Source organism: Plecotus auritus (genome assembly GCF_963455305.1).
Source record: "Plecotus auritus genome assembly, chromosome: 3".
Taxonomy (NCBI): Eukaryota; Metazoa; Chordata; class Mammalia; order Chiroptera; family Vespertilionidae; genus Plecotus; species Plecotus auritus.
In genome coordinates, this window is record NC_137772.1 from 198,640,473 (window position 1) to 198,664,617 (window position 24,145).

The following is a 24,145-nucleotide window of genomic DNA, read 5'->3' on the forward strand; positions in this document are numbered from 1 at the left end:
ATGGAAGAAAGCAAACTACTGTATATAAAGTTCAAAACCATGGTTATAAGGTTACTCAAAAATCTGCTAGAAACCTCCAAAAAAAAAGGAAAAGAACCAGTTCTAAATTGAGCACATACTGACTGAATAAAGAATAATATACAGGGATTCAACAGTAGAGTAGAGGATTCAGAGAATCAAATCAATGATTTGAAATATGAAGAAGCAAAAAACACCCAACCAGAAGAGCAATAAGAAAAAATAATCCAAAAATATGAAGATAGTGTAAGGAGCCTCTGGGACAACTTCAAGTGTACCAACATTCACTTATGGGGGTGCCAGGTGAAAAGAGAGAGCAAGAAATTATTTGAAGAAATAATGACAGAAAACTTCCCCCACCTGGTGAAAGGAATAGATTTACAAGTCCAGGAAGCACAGAGGGTCCCAATCAAGAGGAACCCAAAGAGGACCACACCAAGACACATCATAATTAAAATGCCAAGGGCTAAAGACAAAGAGAATCTTAAAAGCAGTAAGAGAAAAGCAGTTAGTTACCTACAAGGGAGTGCCCATATGACTGTCAGCTGATTTCTCAACAGAAACTATGCAGGCCAGAAGGGAGTGACAAGAAATATTCAAAGTGATGAATAGCAAGGACCTACAACCAAGATACTCTACCCAGCAAAGCTATCCTTTAGAACTGAAGGTCAGATAAAGAGTTTCACAGATAAGAAAAAGCTAAAGAAATTCAGCACCACCAAACCAGTATTATATGAAACTAGAGGCCTGGTGCATGGGGGGAAGGGAGGTCCCCTCAACCTGGCCTGCACCCTCTCCAATCCGCGATCCCTCGGGGGATGTCCCTCTCGCAATCCAGGACTGCTGGCTCCTAACCACTCACCTGCCTGCCTTACTGATTGCCCCTAACCACTCTGACTGCCTGCCTGATCACTCCTAACCACCTCTGCCTGCCTGCCTGCCTGATCACCCCTAACCCCTCTGCCTGCCTGCCTGATCGCCCCCAACTGCCCTCCCCTGCCTGCCTGATCACCCCTAACCCCTCTGCCTGCCTGCCTGATCGCCCCCAACTGCCCTCCCCTGCTGGCCTGATCGCCCCTAACTGCTCCCCTGCTGGCTTGATCACCCCTAACCGCCTCTGCCTCAGCCCCTGCCACCGTGGCTTTGTCTGGAAAGAGGATCGGACAACTGGAAGATGTCCGGTCAATCTGGTCTAATTAGCATATTACCCTTTTATTAGTATAGATGCTGAAGGGTATTCTTTAAGAAGAAGAAAAGAAGAAAAAGAAAAAGATAAAGAATATGAACAACAAAATGGCAACAAACACATACCTATCAACAATTGAATCTAAAAATCAAAATAAACGAATAAGAAATCTAATGAACAGAATAAACTGGTGAGTAAAATAAAATCAGAGGCATGGAAATGGGACAGACTGAAGATTCTTAGAGAGAAGGGGAGTGATGGGGGAGGGCAGAGATTAAACAAAGATCTTATATGCATATATGCATTACCTATGGACACAGACAATAGGGTGGCAAAGTCCTGGGGCTGGTGGAGGAGGGCAGTGGGGGTTAAAAAGAGGGACATCTGTAATTACCTCAACAATAAAGATTTTTAAAAAAGGCAAAGATCAGTATTGTGACAACAACGCAAGGGATGTGGCAGAAGTGACCACTGGCTCAGTCATCTCCCTGCTTGGAACTTGTCCTTAGGAAATAAAAGAGAAACATATAAAAATTTTTAATTTGTCAACTGTGTCACTTCTTTGCTCAAATCTTTGCAACAACTGCACATTCTCTAAGTAAAAACCTAAGTTAGTTTGTTAACCAATGAAATCTGACTTCCTTTTCTAAAAGCCCCAGGCCCTATGCTCATGATATTACCCACACTTGCTCCTGTTCATAGAACTTGCCAAACATGTTTCTGCCTTAGGGTCCTTATTCTCATTTTCTTCTCTGTTTGTTTTGCCCCCGACATTTGCTTAACTAGAGCCTCACTCTTAAGTTTTGCTCAATTTCATTGTCTCATTGGATTTATCTATCTCATTGGATTTATCTATCAGCCTATATAATATTTTAACCTGCCCACACACTTCTAGCACTCCCCAAACCTTATATAGTCTCCTCTCTTTTTTTCTTTATTCCATCAACTTCTTATACCCTGTGTGATTTACCTATTCAGCAATTTTATGTTCATTGTCTATCTCTTCTTACTAAAATGTAAAGCCCACTTAGTAAGGGATTTTGGTCAGATTTGTGCAAAAAGCCTAAAGTAGTGTATAGCACAGAGAATGAATTAATTTCTATTGTAAATTTTATTTAAAATAAATAGACCTTAGTTATTTCAATACCTTATAGTACAAATGTCTTACTTGCAAAAAAAAATGTAAAGTACAGAGGTTAACATAAAATACTTTGTATTGGACATTTTTACCTGTTAGCTCCTCAGAGCTCTATTCCACCAAACTGCATTACACCATACCTACAAAAATTATCATGAAGTTGACTGAGCAGGGCCATGCAGGCTCTACCAAACTTGGAATTATTTATCTTCATGATACCTTTCCTAAAAATATCAATAAGCAATCAGCCAGTGTCTGTCTCTTTAAAAGATTGTAATAGTTAATCATGAATCACCTTCAAAATGAGAGCTTGATAAAGAATACTTCCAGAAGCAGTCAAATTTCTTTTTTAAAAAATCTAAAATTAAACAATGTCAAAGTAAGGAAATTGTATAATTTTACTGCTAACTCTTTCCAAGTAATATGGAGATGAGAGAGAGAGAGAGAGAGAGAGAGAGAGAGAGAGAGAGAGAGAGAGAGAGAGACCATGGTATATGAAAATAATAAACAATTATTGCTTCATTGCCATGTGGCTCAGAGTAATTATGGTTAAGAAAGAAAGCAAAAACATACATACCATGATTCTTTAGCTACCCCTCTATCTGCAACCCTTCTTAACATCAAGAATTTCATCTGTGAAAAGGAGAAGGTAGAGCATGCCTTCCATAAAGTAATTCAAGTATTAACTTACCATGTGGTTTAAACACATGTGACATGTGGAGTAAGGCTGAGAAGAACATTGTGTGTAGGTGAGTGTCCTGCTAAAACACAAATATGGAAGCAGCAAAAGAGAGAGAAATTAAAGATCATGTGTAAGAGGGGAGATCAAAAAGCAAAAAAGAGAGAGAAGAATGAAGTACAGTCTTCTAGACTTGCTTCGCACTCTAAAAACTGACGACCTAGTGACTGTTTTACCTATAGTCAGTTGCAAAATCTAGTTTGCATATTTGTGTGAACACCAAACCTAGCAAATGGAATTATTCCCCTCCTATTACCCCAAATGCAATCAATTAAGGCCTGATACAAGCTCCACACAACATATGTAATAAATGAAAATCAAAATACATACATTATAGAAAACAAATCTCAAGATCATGTTATGAACAAGGGTTTCACTATGAAGTTAATAGAATAGTCTCTAAACACATGCGTTAGTTAGGATAAACCAGAAGTAATTATAGAAAAACTGCAAAGAAAAACTACTATTAAAATTTAAAAATTACATTAAAACTATAATGTAAAAGAAAATATACATACAGTGAATTCTTGTGCATGAGGTCTTGGATTCTTTACAGTTAATTTTTGGCAAGAGCTTAAGTCCTTTTCTATAGTTTTGCTAAACCTGCACAAGTGTATAAAGGACAACGTTTAGCAAACTTCCGTGGGAAAGAAGGATAGTAAACATGTTTTAAATGAGCACATAAAGCAAGGTCTTTAGAGGATATGTGTTATCAGCAGTGCAATGTGGAAATTAATGTGTTGCTCTTTTAGAAGTGAAAACCATTTACCACCCACCATGTCATTTTTGATACCGAATATACTTTGCCTTGTTCTTTTGACTCAAAAATAATTATCCCCAGTGTTTGTTACAGTAGTGGAGATGAAAATAATTTGTTCTTATAGCATACTTCCCTCCTAAGAATTTAAGCACTTTAGAGCAAACTATTCCACTCGTCTTCATAAGAACCCTGCAAAGTAGATAAATGGCCATAAAAGATGAATAAAGGAAAATAACCTGGAGAGTTGGATTCTATTCATCTTGGTGTCTGAGCCAGAGAAACGGAGTCTGTATCATGACTATAGACAAAAATCTCCCAGATTCTAAATATATTTTTCCTTGATCTTTCAGGTAAATGGTGAACATCTGTATTGCTTCAAATTTTGGCCTGACTTAAATTGAGACGTATTGCCAAATTTTCTATCTAATGGTATATTACTGAAAGAATAAAAATACTTTTTTTTTCAAAGGATTTTTGACACAGCTAGTAAAAGTGTCCATCCGTTAAAAATACAGGCTCATTTAATATGTATGTATTTCTTAGTTACAGTAAGTTTCATGTGTTAATTGAGGCCAAGAATTAATAGATATATCAAGCAAATGATTTTAGGAATATCGCATTTAAATATTTCCAAGGAAGCCGTATGTGTCATAAGATCCTTTATAGACAATGCCAAATTCTCTCTAGAATTAGCAAATGAAAGATAGTCAGGTTTTTTCCTTCTAAAAGAATAGTTAAGGATTAATTCCATTGACCCTAAAATGTGAGTTTGATTAATGTATTCTGAAGCATGAAAACTAAGCTAAACTTTCTAGGGTTTGAAACAGAGTTAAGTTCAATCACAATTTTCAAAACTTTTTGGAATATGTTCAAATATGAGGTAAATCTAAGATTTTGTTGAATCTGCTAAATCCTCTTAGTCTGTTTTAACTTCTGAGACATAGTAAGTCCTACTGTTTGCTACCTATAAATTAAAATAGAGAAATGATTCAGTCATCTAGTTAATTTGCATTAAAGAATGTTGAAAATAGGTGTTGAAAATGTTTCTTTTTTGATGTTTTACTCATTTTTGCAAAAACTAAGGTTATTTCCACACTGGCAAAATGCAGTGTACTATTTTGCAAAACGCCATACACGGTTTTGCATATTTGACACTGTTATTGCTCTCTCACAAAAGGACATTCATTATACCCATGCTGCAAACCCCATCAATTCCATCTGATGGTGAAAACAAACCTAGGGCTTATTGTGATGATATAGAATTGGGTACAACATATTCTAAATTGCCAAAGAAAAAGCAGTTGGAAAATATAGTAACACAAAAAGGACTACATTCATTCTTTTTTTCTTTTTGTACAATTGATTGACTTTTTATTGACTACACTTAAATTTTAATATCTTAACTTATTTGCCCTGTGCCCATTCTTTATTCCATGTGAAACAGGTACATAGGCAGATGAATGGATATATATATATATATATATATATATATATATATATATATATATATAGAGAGAGAGAGAGAGAGAGAGAGAGAGAGTCAGATAAATGAAGGATGAATACAGATGAGGTGGTGCGGAGTGGTAAGGAGGGGAGAGAGAGAATTGAGGAAGGTAGGGAGAGGAGGAAATAACATAAAATTCAATGAGGAACAAAAGTAGAAAAATATATTGTTCTCCTTATTTTATAAATTAGGACACTGAAACTCACTGGATTAGCACAATGCTCCACATCAAGCACTGGATATAGTGGAGTCAGGCTTGTGTGCAGATTTGGAGAGCATGATGAACAGATGTTTAGATTGATGTCTGTGAGTAGATTGTTAGCATGATGCTTAGATTGTTGTCCACACTGAATATGAATAGAGATCACTTAGCATGTAAGGACTGTAGATCAAAAGCTTGTTTCCCATACATTTGTAAGCCTTGGAAAAATAAAACAATATCAGGAAAGGGGAATCTCCAAATGAATGTAATGAACACAATAAGAAGCACCATGTACCTTTCAAAATTTGAACATTGGTAGTCTATTTTCATAAACAAATTCATATTAAATATAATTTTATTTATTATATGTTGCTTCATTTAAGATGTAACATTTTTCATCTGCTACCCAATCAAATTAACTAGAAAGACAGTATGCCTTTTCAGCAGTTATTTTCTCTCCCAGCACCTGGAAAACCTGTTTTAGACTTTTATAATCCCTTCTCTTCCCTTTGAGTCTAACTCATTGAGAACTCTTGCTGTGATCACACACACTGAGTCTCTCCACTGTCATACACACGGTGTCCATTTCATTGCATGAGAAAGGGTTACAGACAGTCATAAGTGGGGAGCTTCAGACTATCACATAAGGCATAGGATTCAGATTCCTGGGTGAGATCATCAACTGTAGAAAATGTGATGGATATTCCTACTCTTCGGCATGAAATAACAAACCTACCCAAGTAACAGTGCCACCCACATATAGGTTTGCAAATACTGAAAATGGATGAAATGGACCTCATTTCATAGAAAGTCCGAAGAAAACTACTCCTCAGGTGACATCATAGCTTTTATGTCCTTAAGCATTTATTTCTAATTTCAACTATTATAAAGTAGCAAAATGTTATTTCTCTATTTGCAAATCTTAAAAATTATGTCATTTTTTTGACTTTATATATTAGAGTTGTGAGGTAGATACAATTTTTAGATTTTGAAATTATGTTTTTGATGATAACAGTTTAATGTTAATGGGATTTATGTACTGTAGACAGAAATAAGTTCATATTTCATAAACAAATGTAAGATCTCAATAATAGGTAAATTCAGATGAGTTTATCTTTTCTATAGTTACTCTTTTTAGATGATAAATATATTTCCCTATTAACAATTCATAAAAAATTTTGTGCCACAAAGATAAAATTAGGCAACAGTCTAGGGTGATGGATCCTGTGAGCTAACCATTAAGAAAAATAGACATTAATTTATTATAAATGATTTCTGTATTACTTAATATGCAGCATGAAGATGTAAAAGCTTATCAATAAAAACAGGTTAGGTTCAATTTAAAGAGTAAATTATAATTTTAACTCTCTAAAAAAGATTTTTTTGGTTCCAAAGATTGAAGATCTAATAAGAGTTTGTGCTTAAAAATATGAAAAAGAAGCACAATAAAAATATATAAAAATGACATAACTGCCACAAAGTCAAAGGCTTTGCAAAGTCTGGTGTGTGTTTACAGACAAAGCTTTATGGCAAGTGAGAGGAACACTGACTGGAAATATGGTGTTCTTTGCAGAAGGCCTTATTGTCATTGAACAGCTGAACGGCAATGCAAAAGGTTTATGTGCTCATCACTTCATGGCACTGATGAAAATCAACACTTCGAAGAGCCAGGACCATTGTTCTCTGAAGTTACCCTGCTCAGACCATCATTCAAGCAAGAGAAATGAAACAGATTAAGGGATTCAGCAATTTTCAACATCAGTCAATTCCAAAGATGGTGTCTGCTCTAACAAAGACCTGGGTGTCGTCTGAGCCAGAGCATCGCCCGTGCTCGCAGCGCCACAATGCTGCCCTGGGCTGTGGCTCCGAGATAAGGATTCTGGTGAATAAGAACAGTACTAGGACAGGCACAAATGAGATTACAGGACAGAGGCCCAGGTTGTGCCAAAACTCAGGCTGACGTTTTTGTCTTGGGCTGTCACAGACGGGATGGCTTAACACATGCACACCACATCGCCTTTTGAAAAAGGAAAATTGTGAAAGGGGAAAAATGGTTTTCGAGGACAAAATGTTTTAAAACGACAGAGAATTTGGACTTCCCAGTTAAAAGACCAGAGGACTAAACCTATTACAAAACTGGCACATCCCGGTTCAGGATCTTGGCAGGACGTGTGTATAACAGATTTCGTGTAGGGGACAGAATCCAAAAACTGCTCCTCCCCTAATTGTGAACTGAATTTTCTCCTCTTTGGAAAAAAAAAAAAAAAAAAAAAAAAAACCGAGGAAGAAATAAAAATAACTTTATTTTTGTATTATATGGAAATTTGAAAGGAATCAGCCCAGCAGGATAAATTACCAACTGGAAAATTTGGAAAGAAAGGAAGGTCTGGGATTTCAGGCTCCACGCTGGGGGACACTGAATTTGTCACAGGGGTTAGTTGTGTGTGGAAAGGGGAGCCAGCCCTCCTGTACAAGAGTGCCCCCTGGTGGGTGGTTGGCCAGAGAACATTGGCAGTGTCTGCTGTGGCAGCTGCTCATTTAAACTTGTAAGTGGAAAGCAAGACCTATTTGAGAGGAGACAGGGAGAAGGGGAGAAACTGGAGGGATACTTTGCAAGGAGCGAAGTTAGGGGTGGCAATGTTCTTTAATTCTCTTGTTAAGGTAAAATAAAATAAAGATGATTACAGAGAATAATGATTACAGAGAATAAGTAAATTTTATCCAAGACATTATGTTTGTAACTGTGACTTTTTAAAAATTATTTTTGACATTAATTGCACCTCTAAATTATTAGAGTTCAAGGGAAATCCTTATCCTACTGCAAAACGTTATGTCCAGGTGATTCAGAGGGCACAATATATATTTTTATTCAAAAAAGAAAATGATGATATGATTTCATTTCTCTGAATGATGCAAATAAGATCTGAAAACTTCCTCACCCTTCTCCATAATCCATGCTCGGAGTTTGCTAAAAATTAACAGAATTCTGAGATGAGTACAACTATCATGGAAAAAACCTGTGCCTGAAGCTGTATCGGATGCAAAAAAGGTGACAGAGAAGGAAAACAAAAATGTCAGGGTGTGAGCTTACTGACGCCCTCTGCAAGCTAGTCCTGTGGTTTTGGTTTTTAGCAGTTATGTAATTTTAATGATAATAATCGTGTCAAAAGAAATGTATGTAGCGCTGTGCTGAGCCGGAGTATTAGCAAACGTTAGCAGAGTGTGAGTCAGATTTGTTGTAATCTTTGCAGCGAGGATACACTGGGGTTCTAAAAGGTTAATGAACCACTTGTGGTAGACCTTTCCTTCACATTTTAACTCTGTTTTATTCCTGATAGAACCATTAACTTCTACACTAACCTTTCTACTTGTTACTATTACACACATTCTCCCCACTAAGACTTGCTATTGATTTTTGCCAGTGAGGTTTTATAAAATGTAGCTTTAAACACATGGTTTCTGCAATTGTGTTAGCATCAGCCAGTGTGTGTAAAGACAAAGATTAATTCTCCAGTTTTAAATTTTTTTATATTGTCATTCAAGTACTCTTTCCCAATGATTGTTTTTCAGGAGGAAACTTCTATAAAGATTGCACATTGTGCTTTTTAACTTGTTACAATTTTCTTTAATTTCTCAGTTTTAAATAATAGGCTTGGCCTAAATATGCAAGAAAGTATATAACTTTATTTTTGTTGTTGTTAAATATGAGTTTCCCATCATTTTCAATTATTAGGCATGTGTGTATGTTGGAATGGGAGATTAAGAGCAAGAGAGGAAAATGGTGTATATAGACATACAATAGTTATATTATGTGAATTTTTATTTAGAAGCCTAAGCTGGTAAAATGACTACATGAGATTCTTAAACAAAAATATTTAAGACTAAATATGGCTCTGTCAGAATTTTGTCAAAAATACAAATTGAGTATGCTTAAATAAGAATACTTTGAAGAAGTTAACCTTGCCATTTCAGTCTGAATTTCCTACTTTGCTTTGAAGATTTTAAGTTGGTTTTATTATTTTTCTAATTTTGAATATCACTTTCTAAAGTCAATATTCTTTTTAAAAATACTTTCAGGCTATTACTTGTTTAGTGCAAAGATACTATTTTCTAATTTAGAAGAGTAGTGAGTTATCAAAATAATCAGTAAGAGGAAACATATAATTGACCCTTGAACAATGTGATTTGAACTATACAGGTCCACTTATACTGGATTTTTTTCCATAAATACCTGTACAGTTTTCTATCTGTGGTTGGAAACCCATGTATGCAGAGAGTTGACTATATGCATTGATCTTTGCCATTTTATTTTATTTTTTAGTCCTCACCCGAGGATATTTTACCATTGATTTTTAGAGAGAATGGAAGAGAGAGGGAAAGAGAGAGAGAAATATTGATGTGAGAGAAACACATTGGTTGGTTGCCTCCTGTACCAGAGTCCAGGCTTGGGCCGGAGAGGAGCCTTCAACTGAGGTATGTGCCCTTGACCTAAATCAAACCCAGGACCCTTCAGTCTGCAGGCCGGTGCTCTATCCATTGAGCCAAACTGCCTAAGGCGACCTTTGCCATTTTATAATGAGACTGGAGCATCTGTGGATTTTTCTCACACCCTAAAATAAATTATAGTACAAATAAAAATTAGGTAGCGTGTTAAAAAGGTACACTAACCCCTTTACTTGGTTTTCATGACAAGCTATGTCTACAACTAAAATCTGAGAATATTTGCTAAAAGATCATTCATAGCTGTTAACTCTTTAATAGAATGGAGGATAAGAAAGATGGTAAGAATGAATAAAATGGTTAAGGTGATTCCTATGGTTGTGCACAAATTAATTACAAGTTTTACTAAAGTTTATTGTAGTTCAAATAAACTTGAAAATATTCAACAAAGCAATTTAGAAAATTGCCCAGGACATATGTTATAATGACCCCAAAGAAATATTCTGTTCTTTGATGAATAATAAACCACTGTAACTAAGTTCTTAAACACTACCCATAGAAAAATAATTATAGCAATTTCATAGTTTAGTCCAGGTATTCAAATCTTATTTAAATAAAATTTGAGTGGTAACAGGAAGTGTGAATCAATCAAAATCTAGTTTTGATCACTTCATGGATAAAGACTATCCAAACTATAATCTAAAATATTCATATAAACATTTATTCAGGATCACTATGTGCCAGGTGTACTGTATTAGGTATTGATAATATGCCCAATTTCTGTCTTAAAAACATTGACAATGTTGAGAAAAAATATCATACAAAAAACAAACAAACAAACAAAAAAAAACAAAAAACCTACACAAATACAAAAACCTAGCAGAAAACAGAAGCAGTATAAGTGAAATTATTTAAAAATATAGTACAAAATGTCATTGAATTTCCATTTTTATTTAGGAAGTGATTGCAATAGGGTGTAGGAAATGAAATTTAATTTTAGCAAGGTATACAGTTGAGAAATTTGATGTTTATAGAATAATAGGAAAAAGTTACAAAACATATATGAGACCTTTAAAATAATTGAGAATTATATCATTGTCCAAATCAATAAGGAATATGAAAAATAAAAGCAACAGAATATGACCTAAATAGAATTTTCTGAACACATATATCTTCAAAGTTTTCCCATGAGGTGCCAGCAGTTTGAAAGTACTTTTAGTGGAGCTAAAGTATATTAACTTTTCATAAGGAATCACCTATATGCTAGTAATTGCCAGTGAGAGTTATATTGTACAATCCTTGTCATCTTGAATATATTTTAAGTAAAATATCTTGAAGAAATACTTATTGCCATTTCATGAAACTATTTGGCTTGGGTCTGTATAGGAAAATTATCAAATGTTTAACATAACTCAAATTCCCATGACTGAAAACCATAGTCTTTTCCAGGAAGAATTGTGCTTACTGGTGGTTCTCATTAATATAATTGTTCAATTTTTCTCTTCATTGCACTCAGATGGATAGTCAAAAATATTTCCCTTTGATAGGAGTGTCTTCATATAAGGTGCCACAACGGAGGTATTGAGTGGAGATATTTTGTTGGTAATACTGGTACCAAATAAATATGCACTTGAGGAAAAGCAAGTCCAAGCTACTTTTGCCACAGAAGAGAAAATGCAACCAAGGTACACGTGATAGGAAGAGACAAACTTATTTTGGAATGATTTTGATGGGTATCCACTTTAAATTTAGGAGTAGATAAATTAGTAAATCAAGTTGTGTCTTTTAAATGCTTTTATATAAAATATTGAGGGTTTTTCCCTACTCAGATTTCTTTTTCACTTAACATGAATTTGAATACCTTCAGTAATTTCAATCATATTTCACCTCTTTTCTTGATTACTTTATTAAACATGATTTATATGCTTTTGAAATTTCAGCCGCGTTTTGTTCGCCCACACATTGCACTAAAATTTAACTTTGAAAAACATTACTTCTACACAAATATCATTGCTATAAAACAGGTGAGGGAAAGAGTCATTAGTTATGTTAAGCATTGTGGAAAGTCACTTGCTGTTTTAGAGGAATATACACATACATATGTGCACACACACACACACGCATTCACACAGAGCTTTTGTATTATATTGGGAAGCTTGCAAGAAGATTACAAAATAACCTTAAATTGGTAAATGAGTCAAGTGGGCGGCATTATCGGTTAGTGCACATTGTCAAATCGCAGTGTGTTGGACTTTTACAACTGCACTTTAATTCTGCTTAAAGGAACTGTTTTTTTTTTTTTTCTCCTGGTTTGTAAACCCACAGTCTCCTTGAAAAATAAAACTCTGCTCTTGACATTTTCAGATTCCCCTTATCCCATTTCCATTAAAGACAAGTCTGACTTTGGGAGCACTAAGAATTTCAGAGAATTGAATTCCAGAGAGAAACTCCTACCGGAATAAAGCCTGCCTATCCAGGAACACGGAGGACAGCTTTTTCTCACCCCTGCTAATGAAGAGCTAGACTAATGTCCCCTCTTGGGGGCTGCAGTAATACTCTCGTGGAACATTCATTTGCAGAAGCTGCTGAGGTAACTCCGAAGTCCCCCTTTCCCATAGCAAGTTGTCTACAAAGACAGTAAATTTAAGGGGTCATGATTATGGTGTCTCCCAAGGCACTGAGTAAAATGTTGTAAGTTCTCACACCCCATTTCAAACTCTCCTATGGATTGTTGATGGCAAGATGTGCATATCTTGAAGAGGTCACCTCCAAGAAGTTTCTACAAAGCAGCTAATACACAGACTAGATAACTGGAAATAAAGGCACTTTTCTGAGACTCTCCTTTCTGGTGCAATTAAAGTAGATATTGTCACTTTTTATTGCAATAGAATTAAGGGTATAAGACCTCCTGTTAAAGGTAAAGACGAATAAATGAAACTACTGGTATAACCACATTAAGGAAAATAAATGTAGCTTCTAATACACAGCTTAGAATAGGGCCTTTCCTAATGGAAGAAGGAAGGGGGGTGGGAAGGAAGGAAGGAAGGAATAATACATAAAATAGTAAACAGAAAAGTTTATATTACAGCTAATGTGGCAGGAAAGAATAAAAATGTTTTGTGTCTATATGAATTAGGATTTTTTTGTTATTTGATAGTGTGCTGGAATTTTTTTCTAATAAATGTATTTTGGAACTAAAATGTAAAGCAAGATCCCATGTAGGAGAGTAAACTGAAGCAATCTCAGTTGTTGGCTGTGAAGGGTTTGTTGTTTTGTACTCTGTCATCAGCAGGAGGTCAATTTATGGTCTCCTTACAATGAATGAATTCAAGTGTTTTTCTTTCTTTTCTGTTATGTTCTTTTTTGAAAAGCTGCCTCCGAATAGTGAGAACAAAACTTAATATATGGACTTCAAGAATGATTTTCTCTAAAAAGGTGTTTTATGCCTGGAAGTGGATCTCTCACTGATACTCATTTTCTGGGGACTGGTTTGTGACTCTGTGTAACACTAGCTCTTTTAACAGCCACAGGAAGAATTTGTTAAAAATTGACTTTGAATATGATTCATTTGCTTCAAAGTGGTCTTTCACCTCTGCTCTTCTCTTCCACTCACATCCGCACTTTCCTTTCTAGTCCTTTGTTAAAAAGTGAACTGCCCAGCAAAAGCATGTGAGGATAAGGATGTCTGAATACCGTCATGCACACGGCGGCATTCCCAGCACTGGGCCGTTACTGCATCGCTGCTGTCCTGTGTTGGATGAGACAGGAGAGTTCAGAGGAGCAGCTGGCTAAGAGGGGCCCCAGGGATGGGCGCCCAGAGACACCTCCCTGGAAAGCAGAAAGCAATAGCCTTCATCATGTCTAGTGAAGGCTCCCTGCACTCAACTCCCAGGGATGGGCTGGTGGCTGGACATGCCGCTAACTTCTGTGACACTGAACACAAACTCAGCTCAGATAAAACTGCAAAGAAAACGTTTTCCTTATCTATCCGCTCAAAGTTCCATTAGTGATAGTGTAGGACAAATATGTTCCAGAGCTCATTGTAAGTACACATTTGAATTGGGCAAAATGTGTTTAGGTCTAGTTACTCCTCCTCACGTCCTTTGTAAATAGCCAAGGTTCATTTACTCTTTCCTTCTCTCTAAAATTCTGGCATAAATACAAAGAAAGAAGATTGTGCTATGACTTAAAGTACTTTTAAATCAGTGTTGAGATTCTTTAAGCTTCTCTACCAGTTATAAATTAAAAGGTCTTTGCTACTGGTAAAAGGAACTGCAAGCATCAGTGAAGAGCAGAGGTGGAATCTTTGGGATCGCTACAATGGTTTACTCATAAATAAGACACATTTTCCCTCTACGTCTCCCATAGCAAGCCATTTACACAGAGAATACACTTGGCGTTGTCACATTAAATATATTTATCCACAAAAGTTTACCAATGCTAGTGCTTAGAAAAGAAAAAAAGATGGTATATATGATTGTTCGGATTTATAATAACGACATCTATAATAAAAGCGTAATATGTTAATTAGACCAGACAGCCGAACAACCGTCCCGACATCATTCTGGACATTCTTCCAGATGAAGCTTCAGCGAAGGGGGCCAAGGCAGAGGCAGTTAGGGGTGATCAGGCAGGCAGGCAGAGTGGTTAGGGGCAATCAGGCAGGCAGGCAGAGGTGGTTAGGGGCAATAAGGCAGGCAGGTGAGTGGTGAGGGGCAATCAGGTAGGCAGGTGAGTGGTTAGGGATGATTAGGCAGGCAGGCAGAGGGGTTAGGGGTGATCAGGCAGGCGGGCAGGCAGGCCAGCAGTTAGGAGTCAGCAGTCCCAGATTGCGAGAGGGATGTCCGACTGCCAGTTTAAGCTCTAATCACTGGCCTGCCTGCCTGCCTGATGCCCCTAACAGCTCGCCTGCCTGCCTGATCGCCCCTAACCACCTCTGCCCTGCCCCATGGTTAGGGGCAATCAGGCAGGCAGGCAAGTAGTTAGGGGCGATCAGGCAGGCAGGCAGGCCAGCGGCTAGGAGTCAGCGGTCCCGAGTCAGGCCTAAATTGGCAGTCAGTCACCCCCCGAGGGGTCCTGGACTAGAGAGGATGCAGGCCGGGCTGAGGGACCGCCCACCCTGCACAAATTTCGTGCACTGGGCCTCTAGTATTTAATATTATTAGAAACCACAGAAATTATTTCAATAATGGTGGACCTTGTGACAGTCCACCTGCTGAGTATTAAAATGCTGCTTGCTCTATATCAATTGTAGATGATATGATTGCATTCATCCAAAGTCATAAAGTTAACTAACACAATAAAAGTAAGAAACTAACAAATGAAATCAGCAAGGTCAAATGACACAAGGCCAGTATTGCACAAATACATTTTATTTCTAAGCAAAATCTTTTTGGAGAAAAAAACAAGTTAAAACCTTTACAAGAGTATCAGGAAACATAAAACACTAACTTAAAATACATGCCAGATACATTTTTTTATAAAGAGAAAAATCACAAGATATTGCTGATAGAGATATTAAAGAGCCTAAATAATTGAAGTTATATGTGATTTTCATGCATGAAAAGATTCAAACTTTTTAACTCATCAGTTCTCCCTCAGTTGATCTACAGATATAAACTTAACAAAGTTGTGCACTTTTATGTAGAAATTAACAAACTGATTCTAATTTTATATGGCAGTGAAAATAACCTAGACCAGACAAACAAATCTTGAAATAGAATATTTGTGTCAGACTTACACTTTCTGATTTTAAAAGAATATAATGTTATGGTAATTAAGACATTGTGGTTTCATACAGGATATATATATATATATATATAGATAAGTGGAACTGAATAGTTTCCAGATAGTCATGCACAGATATAGCCTATAATTTCAAATAAATAGCCAAGCAAATTCATCAGGGAAAGAAAAATCTGTTCAAATAGTGCTGAGCCAAAACCGGTTTGGCTCAGTGGATAGAGCGCCGGCCTGCGGAATGAAGGGTCCCGGGTTCGATTCCGGTCAAGGGCATGTACCTTGGTTGCGGGCACATCCCCAGTAGGAGGTGTGCAGGAGGCAGCTGATCGATGTTTCTCTCTCATCGATGTTTCTGGCTCTCTATCCCTCTCCCTTCTTCTCTGTGAAATATCAATAAAATATATTTTAAAAAAAATAAATAATAAAAAAAATAGTGCTGAAAAATTATGAATGCCTTATTGGAAAAAAAGTAAATTTTTTCTATTCATAAAAGTTAAATCAAAATGAATGCTAGCTCTAAATACAAGAGCTAAAATAGGCCTAGACAAAACCATAAGCAAAATTCTACACAATTTTGGCCTAAAAAATATTTCTTAGGTAACATGAAAAGCACTAACCACAAAATAAAAAATTGATCAATTGGACCTTTTAAAAATTAAGAATGTGTTTATTACCCTGGCTAGTGTTGCTCAGTTGGTTGGAACATCATTTCATACATTGAAAGGTCATGGGTTTGATTCCTGGTCAGGGCACATACCCAGGTTGCAGTTCTACTCCTGATCTGGGCATGCAGGAGGCAACTGATTGATGATCACTCTCACATCAGTCTCTCTCTCTCTCTCTCTTCTTTCCTCTCTTTCTAAAAATCAATAAAATCATGTACTTGGGTGAGGATTAAACTAAAACAAAAACATGTTTGTCAAAAGGAATTATATAGGAAATAACAAGGCAATGAATAGATTAAAGAAAATATTCTCAGTGCATATATTTGTCAAAGAACTTGCGATTCATAATATCTTACTAACTACTATCACTAATAAGAAATCAAATATCTCCATATAAAATAGTGAGTAAAATATTTGAATAAATGCTTTATAAAATAAGATAAATGAATAGCCAATAAACATGTGAAAAGGTGATAAATATCATCAGTGGAAAGGGAAAGGTAAATTAAAATTATGGTATGGTACCACCTGACATATACTAGAAATGGCTAAACTTTAAAAAAGACTGACTGTACCAATTGTTGGTGAGGACGTAGAGCAAATGACATTTTGATAGTCAGCAGATGGAGTGTAACAAGGTTCACCATTATTGAAAACATTTTTGTGGTTTTTTTTTTAATATTAAATATGTTGTTGTTATGCATCCAAACAATCCTATATAATAAAAGCCTAATATGCCAAATGTCCAGTCATCTGGTCAGCCGTTCAACCAATAAAAGTGTAATATGCTAATGATATGCTAAGGCCGCTCAAACGCTCACTATTATGTGCACTGACCACCTGGGGGCAGATGCCCCGACTGGTAGGTTAGCTTGCTGCTGGGGTCTGGCCGATTGGGACTGAGTGAAATGGGCCGGACATGCCCTGAAGCCCTCCCACGATCTCTCCCCAGCTGGTCAGCTTCCCGCATCCCTCCCCGCCCCCGATAGTGCACCGGTGAGGTCCCCTGGCATGGCCTGCACCCTCTTGCAATCCAGGACCCCTCGGGGGATGTTGGAGAGCCGGTTTTGGCCCAATGGCAGAATGACTGGTTGCTATGATGTGCACTGACCACCAGGGGGTGGACGCTCAATGCAGGAGCTGCCCCCAGGTGCTCAGTGCGCTCCCACAGGGGGAGCTTTGCTCAGCCATAAGCCAGGCTGACGGCTGTGAGCCCAGTGGCAGGAGCCTCTCCCACCTCCGTGGCAGTGCTATGGATGTCTGACTGCGGCTTAGGCCTAAGCCATCAGTCAGACATCCCCCAAGGGCTCCCAGGCTGCTAGAGGGATGTCTGACTGCCAGCTTAGGCCTGATCCCTCAGGGAGTGGGCCTAAGCCTGCAGGTGGACATCCCCTGAGAGGTCCTGGACTGTGAGAGGGTGCAGGCCGGTCTGAGGGACTCCCCTCTGAGTACACAAATTTTTGTGCACTGGGCCTCTAGTAAAACAATAAAAAGGAAGAACTGAGCCCAGCTGGTGTGGCTCAATGGTTGAGTGTTGACTCATGCGCCATGAGGTCTCTGGTCTGATTCCAGGTCAGGGCACATGCACAAGATTGATTTTTCTCTCTCATCGACGTTTCTATCTCTCTTCCTTGGTTTCTCCAGAAATCAATCAAAGTATATTTTAATAAGAAAAGAAACAACTAATACATGCAAGAACATAGAGAATCTCAAAAACATATCTGCAAAATAAACATCATAGTAATTTTGCAAGGTAAATTAAGAAAATATTGATCATTCTCAGTTCAATATACAATACAGAGTGGATAGTTATTACCATTTGAATATGTCAGAATGGGGTACTGCCTTAAAACGATCCTTAACTGTTATTTGGTTCATCCCAGCATCAATTTTTCCAAAAAAAAAAAAAAAAAAAAAAAAAAGAAAGAAAAAAATATATCAAAATCTGACAAAACATATGAAAGAAAAGTTAAACTTTCTGGAATGGGGCTGAGTAGGTGTAAAACAATATAATTTTCTTTTGGACTTTAAATATTATTACACAAGTTTTATTTTTAAAAATAAAATGTAAATTAAATTTAATTCAATTGTCTTCCAGTGTTGTTTTAATTATTATAAAGCTTATTTCAATCAGAAAATGTACATAGCTGAGAAACTGCTTGTTCTTAAAAAGCCCCGTGGCAAAAAATTGCTTCACAACTTGTAAAATATTATCTTTTTTTTTTTTTTTTTTGCAGTTTGGCTTGGGATTTTCTCATCACTTTTGAATTGTCTCTCTTGCTTCCGAGGATCTCTCAGCTTTTGACAATAAGAATGGGTTATCCCCTGGGTAAAATTCAGAGAGAGCACATGGCTTGACAATTTGAACTTACTCTTTGCCTTTCAACTTCTCCTTCCACCTTTCTCTTTTCAGAGAATCTCCAGGGATGCACAAATTTCACCTTCACTATGTGAAGATGTGTTTAATGGAAAAAGAAAAAAAAGTGCTTTTCACATATAGTTGGACATGTCCAAATTATACCAATGAAACTTGATGAGAAATGTTAAAAAAATGTTGAGAAAAATCTTATTCTGCTTTATGTGGAAGAAAATTTATATGGCTACTATATCAAACTTCTCACGACTTCTTAATATCATTTTTGCAGCCTTAGAAATTAGTTTAGTTGTTGCAGCAACTGAGAAATCACTCTGAGAGAAAATATTTCTCATCATCAACTTACCAGTATTCATTCCCCTTTTCATTGGAAGCAAAACATAGTTCGGGTATCAAGCTCAATATTTCTTTCTAGCTCAAAATAAAAATTGGGGAGTACTTATTGCATGAGGTAAATAATTGACTAATTCTCTAAGTTCTGGTTTTGAACTTAGACCTAATACAGTGTCCTTTACACTTAAAAAAAAGTATGATGGAAACATGTTTATATTATTTATCATTATAATCAATCATCATCACCAGCTCAAAATTATTTGTTCTTACTCTATATGAGGTGCTATTTGCACTACTCTACACACTATTTTTTAAATATATTTTTATTAATATTAGAGAGGAAGGGAGAGAGAGAGATAGAAACATCAATGATGAGAGAGAATCATCGATTGGCTGCCTCCTGCATGCCCCTACTTGGGACTGAGCCCTCAACCAAGGCATGTGCCCTAACCAGAAACAGAATCGTGACCTCCTGGTTCATAGGTCAACACTCAACCACTGAGTCACACTGGCTAGGCTCATTTAAACTTTTTAGCACAGGCTTCTATATATTCATGTACAGTAGCAACATTTGTCTTCTTCTGGCTTTACTTTATTATACAATGCCTTTAAATCCATAGCATTTTTATTTTTATTTTAGCCCAGACAATATTTCTGAACTGCAAATCTTCTATCAAACTATCTAGCAAATCTCTCCATTTGGGATGTCATACTGCCCTTTTAACTAAAACTATTTCCCTTCTCCATATTTTTACTGGTAACTTGGACAACATATATAAAGTCACTCAAACAAGAATGAATCATCCTACATGCCTCTCTTTTACTTTTGACATTAATAATTTTAAAGTCCAATCAATTCAAGTTAATATAATTTCTTTTGCTTATCTTTGCATTTCCATCCCTACTGCAAATGTTTCAAGCACACACTTATCCCTATACATCTTAGGAGCAATACTAACTACCATTAAGTGTAAAAACACTGGATTCAAGTACTGCATAGTTCCAAAGCCTATGTTCATGCTGCGTAGATGGATGGCCTGGGAAAAGTTTCTCAGCTTCTGTAAGAAGAGTATGGAAATTTTGTCAACATAATAAGGTGTAGGAAAAGCAAAAACAAAGTCAAGAAAATAAATGGATAGTAAACAGGAAACATTAAATGACATATTAAATGAGAGACATGAGAGTAAACATGAAACATCAGATAAGAAGTCCAAATATATAAGTAAATAACGCAAACGTGGAAGATTAAATTTAGTTTTAAGTGATAAATTATGAGACTGCATTTAAAAATATTCTTATGTAGAAAAAGACATGCCTAAAACAGAATGCAATGTAAAGGCATGTGAAAAATATACCCTGAAATATCAACAATAGAAATGCCTATATATCAACATGAATACCATAATACAATCCTAAATCATAGATGGAATTTAAAGCATTGTGTCTGTTTGCTTTCTGTATCAATCATTAATTTCTCCGGGAATTTATAGATAACACCATTGAAAGTATCTTATCTGAAACAGAGAAAGCATTCATGTCTATAACTGGAAAGTTCAGTCATGGATTTGGCTTAGAGGTGGCTATATTCAGAAGCTTAAATGGTGGGGTCATTCTCTCCACTTTTTGGCTCCATTTTTCTTTTCATGTTGCTTTAATTCGGCAGATAGATTATCTCCACATGGCAGAAAAGATATCCACTGTCAGTCCTATTTACAACCTGCCAGCTTACCAATTCTAGCAGGTAAAGAGGGAAAGAGACTTTTCTCTTCCCATGCCCACATAACAACCCTGGAACACACTCTGTTTGGACTTGCCAGAGGTATGTCTATGGATTATTCCTGACTGGGACACATACCTAACTGTTTGACCATAAGTGAGATGAGGCAATGTGATTGACAGAACCACCTGAATCATGTGGCTTTGGCAATATGAAGCAGCACTTCAAAGGTAATGAGTAGTGAGCAAGGAAAAAATGTACACATTATTCCTCTTTTTATCGGCTACTGGTCATAATAACGCAGTAAGTGCCAAGATCAGTGTGTGTGCCTGTGAAAAAGATCCAAAGTCTATTTTAAAAATAGATCATAGGCCCGTGAGACAAAAATAATACTTTATGGCTTATGTAGGAGTATTAAGACAATTCACAGTGACTCATTTAGATATAAAATGTTAATTTATTTAGATTATCATCTGTAAAACCTTTTTTTAGGATCTTATAAAAACAGTAGGCAGCTTATGGCTGCCTTCTCCTTAGATTAATACTAGTAACTAAAATATATCAATTTTGGAAATTACAAAAAGGTGTAAATTGATTGAATTTTAAATTATGCTTTCTGACTATAGGCATTCAGCAATATCAAACTGTAAATCTTAACACAGTATAATAAAATATTTAATTTTTTAAGTCACTTGGTGTAGTTTTGTGCTTTGCTTTCTTTCTTTTACATGTTTTTCCCACACAGCACTGTGTTAGGCAAATAAAATCAGCCTTGATTTTGTTACATTCAGTCATCAGATTACAAGGTATTTACTAATAGTCCATTGTATTGACTCAGGTAAATCTTTAGGCAAAGGTCACAAGCCTCTGTAACTGAGCATAACAGAAGGAGCTAATAGATACCTATAGAATACCATAAAAGATAGTACTATAAGGGAAATAAATGTCAGCAAAAAGATAAAATTGAAGGCATATAGCATGTAGAATAAAAGTATATACCAGTTACCTGTCCTAAATGAATAAAGCTTTCCTGAAAAAAAAAAAAAGAAAAAGTGTATTAAAATCAATTACAAAAAGAAAAGTGGAAAATTCACAAATATGTCGATATTAAACAACATGCATTGAATAGTCAATGGATCAAAGAAGAAAGCAAATAATATCTTGAAACTAATTAAAATGGGAATATAGCAACCAAAGCTTATGGGATGCAGCAAATGCAGTTTTAAGGGTGAAATTTATAGCAATAAATGCCTACATTAAGAAGAAAAAGGAACATTTCAAATATCCAAATAAACAATCTAATTATACACCTCAAGAAAACAGGAAAATATAAAAATGAAAGAACAAACTAAGCCCAAAGTTGGCAGAAGTCAGCAATAGCAAATATCACAGTGAATATAAATGAAATAGAGATGAAAAAATTGGAAAAAATATCAATGAATGTAGAGCTTTTTTTTTTTTTTTTTTTTTTTTAAAGCTGCACAAAGTAGACAAACCTCAAGCTAGACTCACCAGGAGAGAAAGAGAGGACTCTTTAATAAATTGAAGAGGAGACATTTCAACTGATAGCACAGAAATAAAAAGAATTATAAGAGACCACTAAGAACAATTATATGCCAAAAAATTAGAACATCTAGAATAAATGGATAAATTCCTAGAAACATACCATCAGCTAAGACTTAATCATAAGAAGTGGAAAATCCAAAAAACCAATTAGTACTAGAAAATTGAATCAATAATCAAAAACCTCTCAACAAAAGAAAGCTCAGAAACAGATGACTTCACTAATGAAGTCTAACAGACATTTGAAAAAATTAATTCTCCAAAAATTATGAAAAGAAAAGGGAACACTTTCAAACTTATTTTATGAGGTCAACATTACCCTGGAACCAAAACCAAGCAAGGACACTACAAGAAAAGAAAAGTACATGCCAAGCTGGTGTTGCTCAGTGGTAGAGCATTGGCTTATAAACCAGGAGGTCACAGTTGGATTCCTAGTCAAGGCACATGCCCAGGTTTCAGGCTGGATCTGGAGTGTGGGGCCTGCAGGAGGCAGCCAATCAATGATTCTCTCTCATCATTGATGTTTCTATCTCTCTCCCTTCCTCTCTGACATCAATTTTAAAATATATTTTTTAAAAATAAATAATTACAGGCCAATACCCATGATGAGATAGGTGCAAAAATCCTCAATAAAATATTAACAAACAGAATCCAACAGCACATTACAAATATCACACACCAAGATCAACTGGGATTTATCTTACTGATGCAAGGATACCTCAATATTTGCAAATCAATTTTTGTGATGCACAACATTCACAAAATAAAGAATAAAAGTCATATGATCATTTAAATAGATGCAGAAAAACCGTTTTACAAAATTGATAATAAGAACTCTCAACAAACTGGGCATAGAGAGAATATGCCTCAACATAATAAAAGCATTGTTATTATAAAAGCTTTCCCTCTAAGATCAGGAATAAGACAAGGTTATCCACTCTCACCACATTTATTCAACATAGTACTGTAAGTCTGTGAAAAGAAAAATTAGACACAAAATAGAAAAAAGACAGCCAAATAAAAAAAAGAAGTAAAATGGTTTATATTTGCAAGTGATAATATTATATATAGAAAACTCAAAGATTCCACATACAAAAACTGTTAGAACTGATAAACAAATTTAGGAAAGTTATAGGATACAAACTCAATATACAAAAACCTTTTGCATTTCTCTACATTATTACCAGAAATAAAATTTAAAAAATACCAATTTATTAGTCAGCCAGAGTCAAGAACTGTAGTGTTAAGCTGAATTTTATGACAAGATACTTTACTGATTGTAGTTGTTATAATCCATTATGATACAGACTCTGATGAAGTATGGATCATTCAGAGTTTATCAAATGTATTTTACCAGTGAACCTTTATTTTTACATGATCTATTAACCAATGTTTCTTGAAGTAGATTGAGATCTGCTGTTCTAGCCCAAAACTCTCATTTACTGAAGAGAAGATGAAAGGTCAAGGAAGTTAAGTCATTGGCTTAAGTTTTACATCTTAGTAATAGCAGTATCACATTTAAGACTTGGGTCTCCCTTTCTTGGTCTGATGCTCTTTTCCTTCTTTATAAAATAACATTATTCTTTTTGACTCTCCATTCAAGTTTCACCTATGTCTAGATTACTGAAATCAGAATCATTATGGTTTTATTGGGGATTTCTTCATTGCTATGGTGAGTACAGAGTTTACTTTGAATGTGCTGTGACAGGGAATCATTTCTCTCTCTCATTACCTTTCCCTTTAAAACACCACTTTAGGTGCCTG